The 14,754-nt window shown below is 55.7% G+C and overlaps 1 protein-coding gene and 1 long non-coding RNA gene across 3 annotated transcripts in view; one reads left to right on the top strand and one right to left on the bottom strand.

Annotated features, from left to right (window-relative positions):
* Positions 1-14,754, bottom strand: part of SDK2 (sidekick cell adhesion molecule 2) — a 260,100-nt gene that overhangs the window by 182,232 nt on the left and 63,114 nt on the right. The window lies entirely within an intron of this gene.
* Positions 11,691-13,527, top strand: LOC139038979 (uncharacterized). The gene is made up of 2 exons (XR_011492073.1): positions 11,691-11,906; positions 13,022-13,527. It is a non-coding gene; the product is annotated as an uncharacterized lncRNA (long non-coding RNA).

Raw genomic sequence — 14,754 nt, 5'->3', positions numbered from 1 at the left:
GTTCAGGATACTGGGGAAGGTGCTGTCTGCTGATCACATTTTTCGTCTCACTTAGATCCGCTGAGTTTTATTGGCCCATTTTACAGACTGAGCAAACTGAGGTTGAGAGTGGTTAAGTCATATGCCCAACGTCTCAGAGTTAGGGGGTGACAGGGGTGGAATTCCAGCACGGGGCCTTTCTGTTCCCCCATAGCTTGGCAGATTCCAGGCATACCTCTACCAGGAGGGAGACGACCCTGCTGACGACCCCCATCCCATCATCCCCCTGCCCAGCAGAATGTCCAGCCAGGGCAGCCACAAACCTGGCTTCCTTGTTCCTCTTCCAGTCCCTCCCGACAGCTCCCAGGGCACAGGGCAATGCCTCCTCCTGGGGCGGGCAGACAGTCCCGATCCTGTTTTGCAGAAGCTGAAACTGATGTTCACAGTCCATGTGGCACAGAATCCAGCTGTGCTGAGTTCTCTGCCGAGCGACCTCCCTTCCTGCCTCCCTCCGCAACTCTTCATGCCCACTGAGCAGCAGGACCTGCTCCAGAGAGGGCCGGCTTCTCCTGAAGACGCGGCGTGGGCACTGCCCCGCCCAGGGCAGCCAGCGTGGGGGGAAGTCAGGTCTGCCTCTCAGCAACCGTGTGACTCAGGTACACTCATTCCTGCTGCTGCCCCAGGGCTGGGGTGGCCCCTGGCCCCAGCCACCGGCTCAGACCCCCGAGAAGTGTCAGCCGTGCCTGCAGCTCCCGCTGACAGCCTTCTCCTTCTCAGCGCTGAGTGTCAGTGATGACCCCAGCTGCCTTCTAAAGAGACACATCAAGGACTCCTGTCACCATGACGCCATCGGCCTTCTCACTGCTTGCAGAGACACTGGGCGCCAGCAGTCCCTGCCCGGGCCCCGTTGCTGGCTGATAAAAAAAAGAAAAAAAAATTGCTTTCTCTGCCAAAGGAAAAAAACCCAGCAAGTCTTTGCTTGTGAGGAAGCTCTTAGTCTGACCAGAGGAGAGAGAGTGGGGAGCGGGCAGGGGGCAGAGGAGAGAGGGGTGAGAAGAGAGGAGGTGGCTTTCTCTTCCAGGCAGCCTTCCTGGATTGCTGTGGAACATATGGCCAGCCAGCTGGGATTGCTCACTATTGAAGAAAGCTTCCCACTACTTCATCACTCAGGGTTCTGGAGGTAATCTTTTACCTTTTTGCTTGTACTTGATTAATTTTTATTAAGTAATTTGATCCTTCATTCATTTACCCAGAAACCATTGTCTGAAAGCCTGGCAAGTCTGGGGCATGGTCAACAAGGGTTCAACCCCTGCCCTCGGACTGTTTGCAGGCCAAGGTCTTGGATAAGACAGCATGAAGTGCTGTGGGGGGCCAGAAGTGGGGCAATCCAGGCTGGAAGCATCAGGGAAGGCTTCTTGGAGGAGGGGGTGTCTAAGTCAAGACTTGAAGGGCAGATGGAGTCAGCCAAGCAGAGATGGGAGCATGCTCTAGAGGGAGGGGACACGTGTGCACGACCCAGCAGCAAGAGGGAGGGAACATGGCAGGTCCCATTTGACCGCATTTGACTGGCTGGCAGTGGTTGGAGGCTTCTGGCATGGATAGTGGCTGTTGGTGCCCTAGACTGAGGCTGGGAACCCTGGAAAAAGTGCCGGCTTGATGGGGAGATGGCAGGTTCCCATGGCCTTGGGGGTGTGGCTAGAGCCACCTTGCGCCGCCTCATGAAAGCACATGTGCATATCTCTCCCCAGTTCTCTGTTCAGTCATTTCAGGTTCATTTCAGTTGAGTTCAGTCACTCAGTCGTGTCCAACTCTTGGCAATCCCATGGACTGCAGACGCCAGGCCTCCCTGTCCATCACCAACTCCCGGAGTTTACTCAAACTCATGTCCATCGAGTCGGTGATGCCATCCAACCATCTCATCCTCTGTTGTCCCCTTCTCCTCCCGCCTTCAATCTTTCCCAGCATCAGGGTCTTTTCAAATGAGTCAGTGTGGCTTGGAAATCAGTCCTGGTGGGAGCACTTACACCATGGAAACTGGCAGACGCTACAAGCCCAGAGCCGGTTGTCATCACTCCCCAGCACAGCACTGCTCCCCCCCACGCTCACGTACATTCCAGCAGAGGAAGTTATCAGCAGGATGTCAGAAGACGCTCTGTGCTCAGGAGAGTGACCGGGGGTAGACCTGGGTTTAGAGATGACCGGTGTAGTGACAGCAAATGCCGAGCCACCCAGGGCGGGGCAGGGTGGAGAGGGAAGGGCAGAGGGGAGTCTGAGGGTTGAGCTCTGAGGACCCCAGCCTTCACAAGGAAACAACCAGCAGACTGCTGGAAATGGTCCGCTCTGAGCATCATTCCTCGTGACACTCACCACGCTTTAGCATCAGTACTTCCTAGAGGGAATTTTCCCTGCTCGACTGTAAGCTCAGTGAGGATGAAAAAAAAAAAAATCTGACGAATTCACAGCTCTAGCCCTGAAGCCTGGACAGTGCTGGGCAAAGAGTGGATATCTGGTGAATGTACGAATGAATGGACTTATGAACGAACGAATGAATATAGAGAAATGAATGGCACGTCCATGTGTGCACCTGTGCCCCTCTCTTGGTGGGCTGTCTGCTTTAGATTACACGCTGCCAGCGTCTCAGGGTTCAGCTTAGGGACTTAGTAAGTCTTGTAGGAGGTGATAAGGAAGAGAATTAGCGAAGCAAGGCAGGACAAGTGTTAGTCGCTCAGCTTCGTCTGACTCTGTGATCCCATGGGCTGTAGTCTGCTGGGTTTCTCTGCCCATAGGATTCTCCAGGCAAGAACACTGGAGTCGGTTGCCATTCCCTTCTCCAGGGGATCTTCCCGACCCAGGGATTGAACCCGGGTCTCCCGCATTGTGGGCAGATTCTTCACCATCTGAGGCACCCAGGAAGGACGAGAGTGGACAGGAAGTGGTCCTGTCTGTGTGACCTTGGACCAGCCACTAAATATCTCTGAACCTCAGATTCCTCTATCTATAAAATAAGAACAATGATTCCTGCTTCACAGAACTGAGAATTCAATGAGATGACGAAGGTGACAAAGGTGAGCGTACCTGGCACATAGTAGGTGCTCAACCCCACTGCTCTGCTGTGCACCATGCCCCGTGTCTTCCAGGCTCCAGGTCACCCGGCGTCCAGCTGCATCACCCGCCTGTCTCCTTGCCTGCTCCCTGCCTCCCTCTGTGGCTCCCCCTGTGTTCTTTTCTGGTCTAGTGCCCTGGTTATTTCCAGACCAAGGTGAACTGCTCAGAAACATGCCAGATGGAGCTCTGACTAAGAGGACTCGAGCTGGACTTGGTGCGGCAGGGGGCAAGGGGAAGAGGCGGGCAGAAGGGGCAGGGGCCATGACTCCCCCTGGCCTCCCAGCCGCTCTGCTCCATGAACAGAGGGTGAATGGCTCTGTAATTTATTCTTCAGGATACTACCATCCCAGGAAAGGGCCCTAACCTCCTAACCCTGTGCCCAACTGGGAAAATAGCTCAATTACTGTGAAATGAGACGCTGTCCCATGTGAACGGATCAGCATAAAACGATCAGTAGAGAGGGCTGGACAGGAGCAGCCACCTGCGTGGACACGGCAGCCTCCCCTGGGCAGTGGGAGGGCTGGGAGGGGCTGCGGGGAGCCTCTCCCACTCTTACCTCGGCCATGGCAGCCCCTCTGCCCCATTTCTCTCCCAGTGATGTTCACAGGGCAGGTGTTTAGCTGGAGTCCAACCAGGAAACAGAAATGACTCGATGTATTAACACACAGGAATCTGATATAGGAAACTGGTTCCAGGGGAGCGGAGAAGGCAAACGGGGAAAAGGAATGACGCAGAGGTGAGCAAGACAGAAATCCCCACCAGTCCTAGGAGGGAAGGGTCCCGGAGGAAGCAGGGTTATCAGAACCCTGGGCGGGTCGCCGGGGGCAGCTAGGACAGGGCCACCTGTCTGCCAGGACCTGGAGTCCCGAACAAGGCACAGAGGCTGCAAGGGGTGCCAGGGGAGACTCAGAAGCTGGCACACCCCAGCTTCCCTCTCTTCCCCATCAGCCACGCTCAGCCGGAGTCCAGCTGTCTCGGAGCCTGAGAAACCAGGAAGACAGCCACGTGCGATCCAGGACAGAGCAGTGGCAGGCGGAGGAAAGGATCTGAGCGGGAACAGCCCGGGAATGGCAGGGGGTCCGGAAGGTAGGCTGAAGCCACAGAGCAGGCGGGTGGGGGGCCCGGAGCCCCTCGGCCTGCCCTCCTTCCCACCCCGCACCAAGGGCTCAGCCCACAGGGCTGGAGAGCGGCATTTGGCCCCTACCAGCTCCCTGTGCCTTGCTGGTAAATGCCAGGGAGCTCCCACGCCCAGTCTGACCCATCAGCCCCCAGTGGGAGGTGCAGGGCCAGACACCGTGCCCATCAGGAGTTTAACCCCTCAGACAAAGAGCAGACATGCAGTCCGTGCCGCGGAGACGCATCACACACTAAGGGCAGTTACCAACGTCTGAGCCACAGCCCCGCCAGTCCGAGTCACGGACACATATCACACACTAAGGGCAGTTACCAACCGTCTGAGCCACAGCCCCGCCGCTCCTGGCAGGAGCGGAGAGGGAGCCTTCTTTGGTCTTCCCTCCTCCCACCGCCTCTGGAGGGGATGGAGGGAGGCCTGGAAAGAAACTCAGAGCTTTTTTTCAGGCCTCTCGCCGCTCTCCTGTCTTGTCCCTCTCTGCTCAACCTAGCCTGGCCCAAGCCTTTTCTTTCTCCCTCCCGCCCTTCCTTCCTCGGCAAGAACCGAAAGCCTCGGAGGCATCACTGGTTCTGCGGGGAGCCACGGACTCAACAGTGAGCAAGAGAGGCGAGGTGGTCCCTGCCTTCACGGCGCTTGTACACAGGGTTTCTAGAACCTTCCTCAACTGCCCCCACAAAGGCAGAAACAACCTTAGGTCTGCCCCACCCACCCCACCCTGCTGCTTGCAGAGGGAGCTGAGACCCAGGCCACCCACAGACCCAGCTCAGGCCTTCTTTTTCAACCCCTTTCCTGGAAGGAGGAGGTCGGAGAAGGGGGTGGGTGGGGAGGCGTTGGACTCAGAGGGCTGTGATTGGTTGCCACCACGCTGACAGACAGCGGAAGAGACCAATCCAGATGGGTCGGTGGCCAGCGCGACAGTCAGCCCGGCATTGGCGGCGGATGCCACGGCGGGTCCCGGCTGCCCGCCCCCAGCCCTCGGCCGGCTTCGCCCTCCCGTCTGGAGCGCAGCCCTAAATCTCTGTGACATAAAATATCGTCGGAGAGCCGCGGCACGGAGAGATTAAAAAACAATAAAGAGAAAGCGAAACTCTCGACTATAATTACCAGCCTCTAGCCAGCAGCAGCAAAAGACGCACTAAAATTTTAATAGGAACCACTGCATTTAATTTAACGACACATTTTTTCAATTACCAGAATAATTGTTTTATTCATAAAATGAGCTTCAATAAAGAGGGTCATTTTCCTTTGTTTTTATTATTCATTTGTGCAACATATTTGAGATAGGATTCCCTCGTGTGAAGGCAGCTGGGAGGGGACCCGTGACATCTGTGTCATGAGTGAAAATCGGAGGGGGCAGGGGGCACCCCGAGAGGTGGGCGTCCACGCGGTCCAGGTGATGGTTGAGTGTGCTTGGCCAGGGCATCAACCTCCGCCCCCGCCCCTCCCCTCCACTGAGAACCTTCCAGAACGCCCTGAAGTTCGCTTCACCAGACCCTGACCTCTCGAGCCACATCCTCCACTTGCAATTAACTGAGCTCCCTGTGGCCACTGGGAAGGAGAAACTAGAAATTCAGCTCCTTCCTTACAGGAAGGATCCAAAAAATCACACTGCTAAACTGTGAGACAGCCAGAGCCTGGGGCCACTTGGAGGCGAGGAGGGAAGTGAGCAAAGATAATAAGTTTAAAAAGACAGCCTGTTGCTGGGAAATTGAGAGCCGGCTGCCCTCGAGGAGCCCCCAAGCCTCTGTTCTGCCCTCCCAGCATCTGATCAGAAGATGGCAATGACCATCACTTACTGGGTGCTGAGCCTGTCCTACCCAGATTAACTTCCCAGCACACAACAAAGCAGGAGTTATTGTTCCACCCACACTAGATACGAGAAACTGAGGCTCAAAGGGAGGAAGCTACTTGTCCCAGATCTCCCCGGGAGGATGTGGGGACAGGATCTGAACCCGGCCAGGCTGACCGCAGAGCTTACAGAGGATGCTCTGTACGACGGCAGCTGGCCAGCTGGCCACGAGGTAGGTTGCTTCTCAGAGTGCCCGCTGCGACTTCATCTTTGAATCAACTCGTTTGCACGTCTCTCTCTGGCTTCGTTTACACTGCACTCTAAGCTCTCTCCTGGGCAAGCTCTCAGCTCGAGAGCCCTCACCCTGATCTTCTGGCTGGCACTCAGAGATAGCGCCAGCTCCCAGGCCAGGGCAGACGGTCCCAGCCTCACGCTGCTTCTGGGGAGGGATGGATGGATGCAGGTCAGTGTGGAGGCCGCTGCGGGGGCTGGGAGAGAAGGGTCGGGGGAGCTCTGGGGTGCCCCATTCTGGGCATGGAGGTGATGCTGAGCATGGAAACAAGCTTGGTTGTCTGTTCATTCTGAACCCCATCAGGGCCAAGAGTGGGGAGACAGGACACAAGGAACCAGCAGTGGGAACCCTCGACTGCCTCCAGAGGGAAACATTGATGAACCAATGTCAGTGTCAAGGCCCTTAAACACACATTACCTATTTAGTCCCCGTGGCTACCTTGGAAACTGGGTATTAGTATTTCCCTGGCTAACAGAGAAACTGATGGCCTAAGGTGTCAAACAAGTTTTGTCCAGGATCATGGCGTTCACAGGACTTCCCTGGTGGTTAAGAGTCTGCCACCGAGTGCAGGGTACACAGGTTCGATCCCTGGCGGGAGAACTGAGGTCCCACATGCCGCCAGGGAGCTGAGCCCATGTGCTGCAACTAGAGAAGCCAGCAAGGCACAACACACACCACAACCAGAGCAAGCCTCGAAGGCTGGGAGGCTTGCATTGGTCGAGGGCAGGGAGAAGCATGTCCCAGGCGGGGACAACAGCTCTTGCGAAGGCGCGGCAGGTGGATGGAGCCCACAGCCTGGAGGGGGTGCATGTTGGGAGCTCGCCATTAGACCCTGGACTCGCGCGGCCAGTTGCCTCCTCTGTCCACTGAGCCAAGCGCGGGAGAGGAGGAGCCCTCCCATGGATGGTTGTCTTGGCCAGCTCCCTGCCCTGGGCCACCGGGGGAACTCAGAGGTCAAGTCCAAGCCCCGCCCCTGCCAGTGGGCGAGCACTGGGGCTGGCCTGAATCTCTCATCCTCTCCCTTTTGCACCTCAAAGCCTGGAGCTCAGATGGAGTGGGGGGTTGAGGAGGGGCCGAGGTGGGGGGTGGGGACCGGAGCGGGGCTGCCAGGCACCAAGATCACATAAGCAGCAGATGTCGGCGGATTAGCGGCTCTGCCTCCAAAGCTGCCGGAGCCACTTAATATTCTGCAGACGGATCGCTTCCCTTTCATAAAAAGCAAACATGGAATTGAAATGCCGCAGACTCCAAACACCTGGGGAGGGCTGGAGGCTTGAAGCTGTGAATCTGGGGAAAGGGGTCTGGGGAAGGAGACGCAAGGATGGGAGGGACAGGGCGCTGGCCGCCCTGCTGGCCAAAGAGTGCCAGTCCCCCCTGGAAGGGGAGCTTTGGGGTTTCCTCAGGCTCTGGGTTTCTGAGGCTCCCGGGAAACACCCAGGACTTTGGAGGGCATTGCCTGGGGGGCGGGGATGGCTTGGGCCGGGGATGGACAGTTGGGAAAAGCCATGTCACTTGTTGGAAGTCGCTGCCAGGAAGGGAGACACTCGGGGACCATTCCTTTTCTTCCTCCTGACACCACGAACTGGGGGCGGAGACACAGCCAGCAATGGGAAGCAGCAGGCTCACTCCAAACAAGCAGATCAATAGAGCAAAACAGCAAACAGCTTTTGTTAAATATGAATAATTCCGAGAGCCCAGTGAGCTTTTATCTTATGAGCATTTTTCTTTTTTTTTAAATAAAGGAAGATGACTTCCTTAAACGGAGCTCACCACATCCAGCCAGGACAGAGAAGAAGAGCTTTCTCCCTCAGCCTCATGTGAGCCCCGAAGTGGCTGGGCACGGCCTGTTGTCATTCAGTCGTATCTGACTCTTTGCGACCCCATGGACTGCAGCACGCCAGGCTCTTCTGTCTTTCACTGTCTCCCGGATTTTGCTTGAACTCATGTCCGTTGAGTTGGTGATGCCATCCAGCCATCTCATCCTCTGCCGCCCTCTTCTCCTTTTGCCTTCAATCTTTCCCAGCATATGGGCACGGCCCTTATTAACAGGTGGCATTTGCTTGGGTGCTGGCTGGACAGAGGCCATTTGTGGCTGTTTGTTTACAAACCCTGAGTCACCTTCGGTTGGGGCACTCACGTTTAATCAATGTGGGACTTTTTTTTTTAGCACACATTTTGTGAAAACTGTTTCTTAATTCTCATGCAGTTGTTCTTCGGTTGTTCCGTCTCTGTCCCCTTTGTAAACCTGTTCTGGTTTTAACAGAAATACAGCCGGAGGGACAACCTAGCCTGTCTGAGAAGAAGTACAGTGGGACACACGGCCGCCTGGGTTCACATCTGAACTCTGCCGTCTGCTGCCTTCTGATGAAGCGGGGAGGGTTCAGGTCAGAGAAAGGAGAGGAGGGCCTCACGATCTGCCTGTGACCTGGCACAGAACACAGACTGTCAGGCCACAGGTCTGCCGGAGGAGCCGGAGAACCCGAGGACGCGCCTGTGGTTGGCTCTGTATGTGGTCCTTCTGGGTTTCCTCTGCAGTCTCCCAGAATTCCTCCATTAAAGACAATGACCCTACCCAGGCAGCCAGGGATGCTTTGTTCTGAAGCTGACTTCACTTGGAAGAAAGAAAGGGAGGGAGGGATGGGAGAAAAAAAAAAAGGAAGGAAAGAATGGAACAAGAATCAAGCTATGTCTAATATCTGCGTGGCATTAAAAAAATTTTTTTTGGCCACTCTGTGTGGCATGCAGGATCTGGTTCCCCGACCAGGAACCGAACCTGTGCCCCCTGCAGTGGAAGCACAGTCTTAACCACTGGACCTGGCACTTTAACACGTTCAGGCACTTTTACACGGACTGTGTGTCCTTTTGTTATCCAGCCAGTGACGTCACAGCTTGGGCATTAGCCCATTAGACAGATGAGGATACCAAGGTCCACAAGGTCTTCCACAGGCACATGCTGAATCAGGGGTCGAGCTAACAGGGCTTCCACCAGGACCCCCGAGGGAAGGCTGCCGGCTGGGGGCCTGACCATCCCCTGTGGGGTTCCCGGCCCTGAATCCTGGGGTTGTGAGTCACCCCACATGGGAGGGATGCCCACCTCCCAGCCCCCTGCAGCCCCAGGCCTGCCTGCTTCCAGCTTCTTCCAGCCAGTGGCCTGGATCCCAGGATGGGGGTCTCATTTCCAAGGATGAAAAATCAGCCAAGAAACAAAGTGAGAGAGGAGAACACACATGAGAAGGAAAGGGACCACCTTCTCTAGCAGAAGAAAGAAAACTAAATAGTACTTCTGTTCTCTGCTCAGTTGGAACCGCCCACCTTCACCAGGGCCCCCTCTGCGCAGGGGCCAGGACCCGAAATTATGTCTGAGTCCAACGGGCACTCGGGGGCACAGTGGCTGGGAGAGGAGGGCCTGTCCCACCAGACAGACGCACAGACAGAGGGCCCCTGATGGGACAGCATGCCACACGAGTTCACATGCTGACAGTGCAACTCAGAAAAAGTACTCAACCTCCCCGAGCCTCGGGGTTTCTCACTAGTAAGGTAGAGCGGACAGTAATACAGATACCACAGAGGGGGTATAAAGCTGGTCAAAGAGTTGGCAGGGCGTCTGGCACAGAGCAAGGGGTGGATAAATGGAATGCAATAAAGTATAGTAATAATATTATAATATAACATAATATACATTACATTAGAAAGGGTATTCTTATTGAGAGTTGTTGAGGTTGAGAACTTTCCTCTGACACAGAAGGAGAAAGGGTTGGGAAGCATACGCGGGTGAGGGCGCTCAGCTCCCAGCCGGGACTTGGGACCGTGTGGGGGCAGGACCCTCACATCTGACAGTATCCCTCCCCCCTCTCCTGTTCTAGATAAACGACACCTCAGGGTGTCTGCCCTCCAGCCTGCGGAGGGCCTCCCCACGGCCAGGTGGGCAGACCCAGCAGGATGGGCAGGTAAGGTGAGCCCCTCCCCCGTCTTTCCGTTCCTACCTTCCTGTCCTAATAGACGCAGGGCCCTAAATGTCTGCACTCCAGGGTCATGGAACCACAGAGACCTCGCCCAGACAAGACTCAAGAGAGGGCGAGACAGCCCAAAGCCTTTAGTCCCCAAAGCGCGGGCGTCACTGGTCACCATGGCCACTTGACAGCATCTGGTCTTGACCTTGGGTCAGCACACAGGGTTGGGGGTCCTCTAAGCTGTCACGCAGCAGGGAGGTGGGTCTGTGCCCCCAAGTCCTGCCCCAGCCTTGTCTGGAACGAATGCAATCTGGGAAACAGTGCTCGGGCTCCAGACACACAGGGAGCCAAGTTCAAACCCAGGCGTGATCGAACAGCTCGGCCCTGAGAGCCTCGGCATCCTCGCCTGTGAGATGCAGGCTCTTCTTGCTGTTGCTGTTTAGTTCCTCAGTCATGTCCGACTCTCTGTGACCCCATGGACTGTGGCCTGCCAGGCTCCTCTGTCCATGGAATTTCCTAGGCAACAATACCGAGTGGGTTGCCATTTCCTTCTCCAGGGGATCTTCCCGACCCAGGGATGGAACCCGCGTCTCTTGGCGTTGGCAGGTGGATTCTTTACCACTGAGCCACCTGGGAAGCCCATTCTTTCTAGTACCACTGCCTTAAACCAGGAGAAGAAACTGCAGACAGGAGTCATTAAAATGTTTAATAACCAGGAATACAAGGTTCCGCTTGGCTGGGATGACATCTGGGCTGTGGGGATGGAGCAGGGCTGGGTGTACTGGCCGCTGAGGCCGAGCCTGGCGTCCACCTTCCAGCGGCTGGAACACGGAATGTTCCAGAGATGTCAGGACAGCACTATTTCCTCAATATTTAAAATCTCACATGATGATGGGGGATCTGGGCCCCGCCTACAGGGTGACGGGAAAGCTGGCTGAGATTTCGGATGTTCATACCCTGCCTGGTGCAGATCGGCTGCTCCAGAAATGCCGGCTCCCTGCCCTTCTCCTGGGTCTGACTCAGGAGCACAGGTTCCCCTACCAGGAGACGGGCCAGAGCTCCCTCCTGCCAGCAAGAAAGGAGCTGGGACACCCTTGGGGGTCAGGAAGCAGGGAGTGTGGGATGATGCCAACAGGCCTGGCAGGCTGCCTGCTGGACACCAGGGCCCCCGCTCCCCCTCAGATACAGGAGGAGGGGAGACGCCCCGCCCTGTTCCTACTCACCCTGCCCAGGCTTTGGGGGATCTGGCAAGCACCCCGCCCCAATACTCACAGCTTGGGCATTTCTAGCTGCGCCAAGGGTGGGGCTGGGGGAGCTATTTTGGGTCTGGAAAGAGAGCTGTGGTGGGCGTGCGAGGAGGCAATGACAGGGCTGGCAGGGCCGGGCCCCCTCCTCTGGCCTCTGTCCACCCACCCCACCCACCCCTGCGCGTGGTCAGCCCACGGGACGGCCTCTCCCAGATCAGGGAGGGGGAGGAGGAGAGGCCGAGAAAGGCGCTTGGATGGGAAGAGGAGCCGTCCGCCCAGGGTCTGGGAGGCCCCCCACGGTGAGGTGGCCGCAGAAGAGCAGCCAGGAGGACGCCGTTTCCTGCGTCTGCTCTGAAGCAGCCGGCGTCCTTCTTCAGGATGCACTCTGTGGCTGTCACCATGGACCCCCGAGGTACACGGGACAGGGGTCACGGGGGGTGTGCGTGGTCACCGTGTCGGGGGAGTCTCTTCCCGTATGTGGCTCAGGGCTGGCCCCTGCCCCAGCCTCCAATGGCCAAAAGGCTGGAGGAGGAGCAAGTGGCCCCAGAGGGCTCCCTGGGGACTGTGGAGACCCTGCTGCCCCCACCCCCTCCACCCCCCGACAGCTGGCTTCCCCTAGAATGCGCCTCTGCTCGCAAGGACTCTGTTCCAGGGCCAGAATCAAGGCGAGGAGAGCGAGGCACTGGGGCAAAATTTAAAGGAAGGGTGGCGAAAATCTGAGTCATCAAGATAAATATTTTAATGTAATGTTTCAAAGAATACAAATTAACGTAAGACATTCCACGATGAACAAAACAGCAAGATGTTAAATAAAGTCAGGCTCTGACGGCGTTGGCGCTGGGGGAGGGGGTGTGCGGTGAACCACACAAGGGCAGGGGCAGATTCGGTCTTCTGGGAACATTCTGATATTTTATTCATCATGTGACTTTCGCATTAATTTGGATTTTTAAAAAATACTGCATTAAAACGTTATTTATCTCGATGACTGAACGTCTTGGGCACCCATTAAATTTTGTCCTTGAGGCCAGAGCCTCACTCATTTGATCCTTGTTCCGGACTTCCTCTGTTCACTTTTCGTATCCAATTAGCGCGTCTCTTCCCTGTACTTCCCCGGTAGGAATTAGGGCAGGTGGAAATACGAAGGAGAGCCACGCGGAATCTGAATGGGGCATGAGGTCAGCTGCTTCTCAAAGGAGAAAGAAGAACCTGAGGGGCGGGAGGCAGGCAGGTAGGACAGGAGAGGCTGGAGGTTGTCCCAGTGTCTGTCCAGAGTGATGCATGAAGGCTGGGGAGGCAAGGGGTGAGTCATGGGGTCTGAGGACAGTCAGAAAGGGCAGGGAGAGGGAGACAGAACCTGGGCGTGGAGGAGGGGCTAAGTAAGAAAGAGAACTATCACCAAGACGTACTGAACATTTTACCACGTGCCAAGGGCTGATGTGTCCCCGTGCTATACACTTTAACCCACGCTCATGCCTCCATCCTAAACATCCTGAGGAGGTGGGCTGACTTATTGTCCCCATTTTACAGATGTGCAAGTTGAGGCACACAGATGCTCTGGAGCCCACAGCACCACGCTGAAGCTGGAATCCCACCTCAGGCAGTCTGGCTGGAACCTCAGTGCTCTCACTATTTCCCGGAGGAGGGGGGATGACGGCCCTGCCCAGGTCCTCAGACCACTGCCGGCAGGGAACCTTGGCCAGGCACCCACCACACCCAGGAGATGCGTGGCTTCCGGGCAAGGCTGGACTGAGACAGGACCAGCGACGGATAACTTCGCTTCGAATCAGAGATGCGCTCTCCCAGAAGTCACAGGCAAATCTAATTTTTATAAATCATGTCCTATCTCGAATACCTTAGGGGAATTCATAACTTAAAAAAACCCGTCTGTGTTCCTTTATAATTGCTGCCTAATATAACTCTCAGTTTGAAATGCCATGAGCAACTCTGCAGGGCAACGGGACTCCAAAAGGGGCTCTTCAGGTGTACGTACCGTCTTGGGGGGAAGGGAATAAATAAAATCCTCTTTCACATGCCCTAGGTGACTTTATTTTCTTCCAGTAAATCTTTTTGTAACTCTTCTTTACAGCTACCCTGTTTTCTATTTTCCTGTCAATTCCAGACCGATTTCTTGAATTTGCTTAGACCTGCAGTAACATAGCAGCCACTAGCCTCCCGAAGCTATGGAAATTTTAACTTGTCATTGAAATGACATCACGTTTTTAATTGATGCACAGTTGATTTATAACGCGCTAATTTCTTGTGTACAGCCAAGTGATTCAGTTATACATACAGATGCATCCTTTTTAAAAATCTTCTTTTCCGCTATGGTTTATTATAGAATACAGACTATACAGTTCCCTGTGCTACATGGTAGGACCGGGTTGTTCATTAAAATGAAATAAAATTTAAAATTTAAGTTTCTCAGTCACACTGGCCACATGTGGCTGGCGGCTGCCACGTTGGGCTGTGCAGAATATAGCACATTCCTATCACCATCGAAAGCTTGACTGGACAGGGCTAGCTTGCAGCCTGAAGTCCATCTTCTCTCCCTGTGTTTTTGGGCCGCTCCAGGGCTAGCTTGCAGCCTGAAGTCCATCTTCTCTCCCTGTGTTTTTGGGCCGCTCCACGCGGCATGTGGGATCCCAGTACCCCGACCAGGGACCGAACCTGTGCCTCCTGCAGAGGAAGCGTGGCATCTTAAGCACTGGACCACCCGGGGAGTCCAGAGTCCCCCTTCTCTTAAAGTGAGGCTCTCGTGCGTTCTGTCCTTGAGCTGAGCCTCTGGGATGTTCAGCTGTGTGATGAACAGCTGCTGTGACTAATGTCGCTGGGTGGGTGCAGGTGTGACCCGGATCAACGCCTGCTGTCCTCCCGTGCGGCCTCGCGAGACCAGGCTGGGTCTGGGGCTCCCGGCAAAGATGGCAGACCGCCTCCCTCCAGCAGACAAGTGTCAACAAGGGTGTGAAGGAGAGCAGCCAAAGGCGGGCGACAAGGAGGGGAGGCGAAACCTAGAAGACAGGGGTGGTCCCTCAGTGACTTGTCCGTGGGGCCCTGTCGATGGCGGACCCCAGCCTCTACCAAGGGGGCAACGGAAATCCAGATGAAGTGAGTGTCGGGCGGCCAGTCGTGTCCGACTCTCTGTGCCCCCAGGGAATGTGGCCCGCCAGGCTCCTCTGTCCATGGGATTCTCCAGGCAAGGATACTGGAGTGGGTAGCCGTTCCCTTCTCCAGGAGATCCTCCCAACCCAGGGGTTGAACCT

Source organism: Odocoileus virginianus, chromosome 17 (assembly GCF_023699985.2).
Source record: "Odocoileus virginianus isolate 20LAN1187 ecotype Illinois chromosome 17, Ovbor_1.2, whole genome shotgun sequence".
In the NCBI taxonomy this organism is placed as follows: Eukaryota; Metazoa; Chordata; class Mammalia; order Artiodactyla; family Cervidae; genus Odocoileus; species Odocoileus virginianus.
This window is presented reverse-complemented; position numbering and strand designations above follow the sequence as displayed.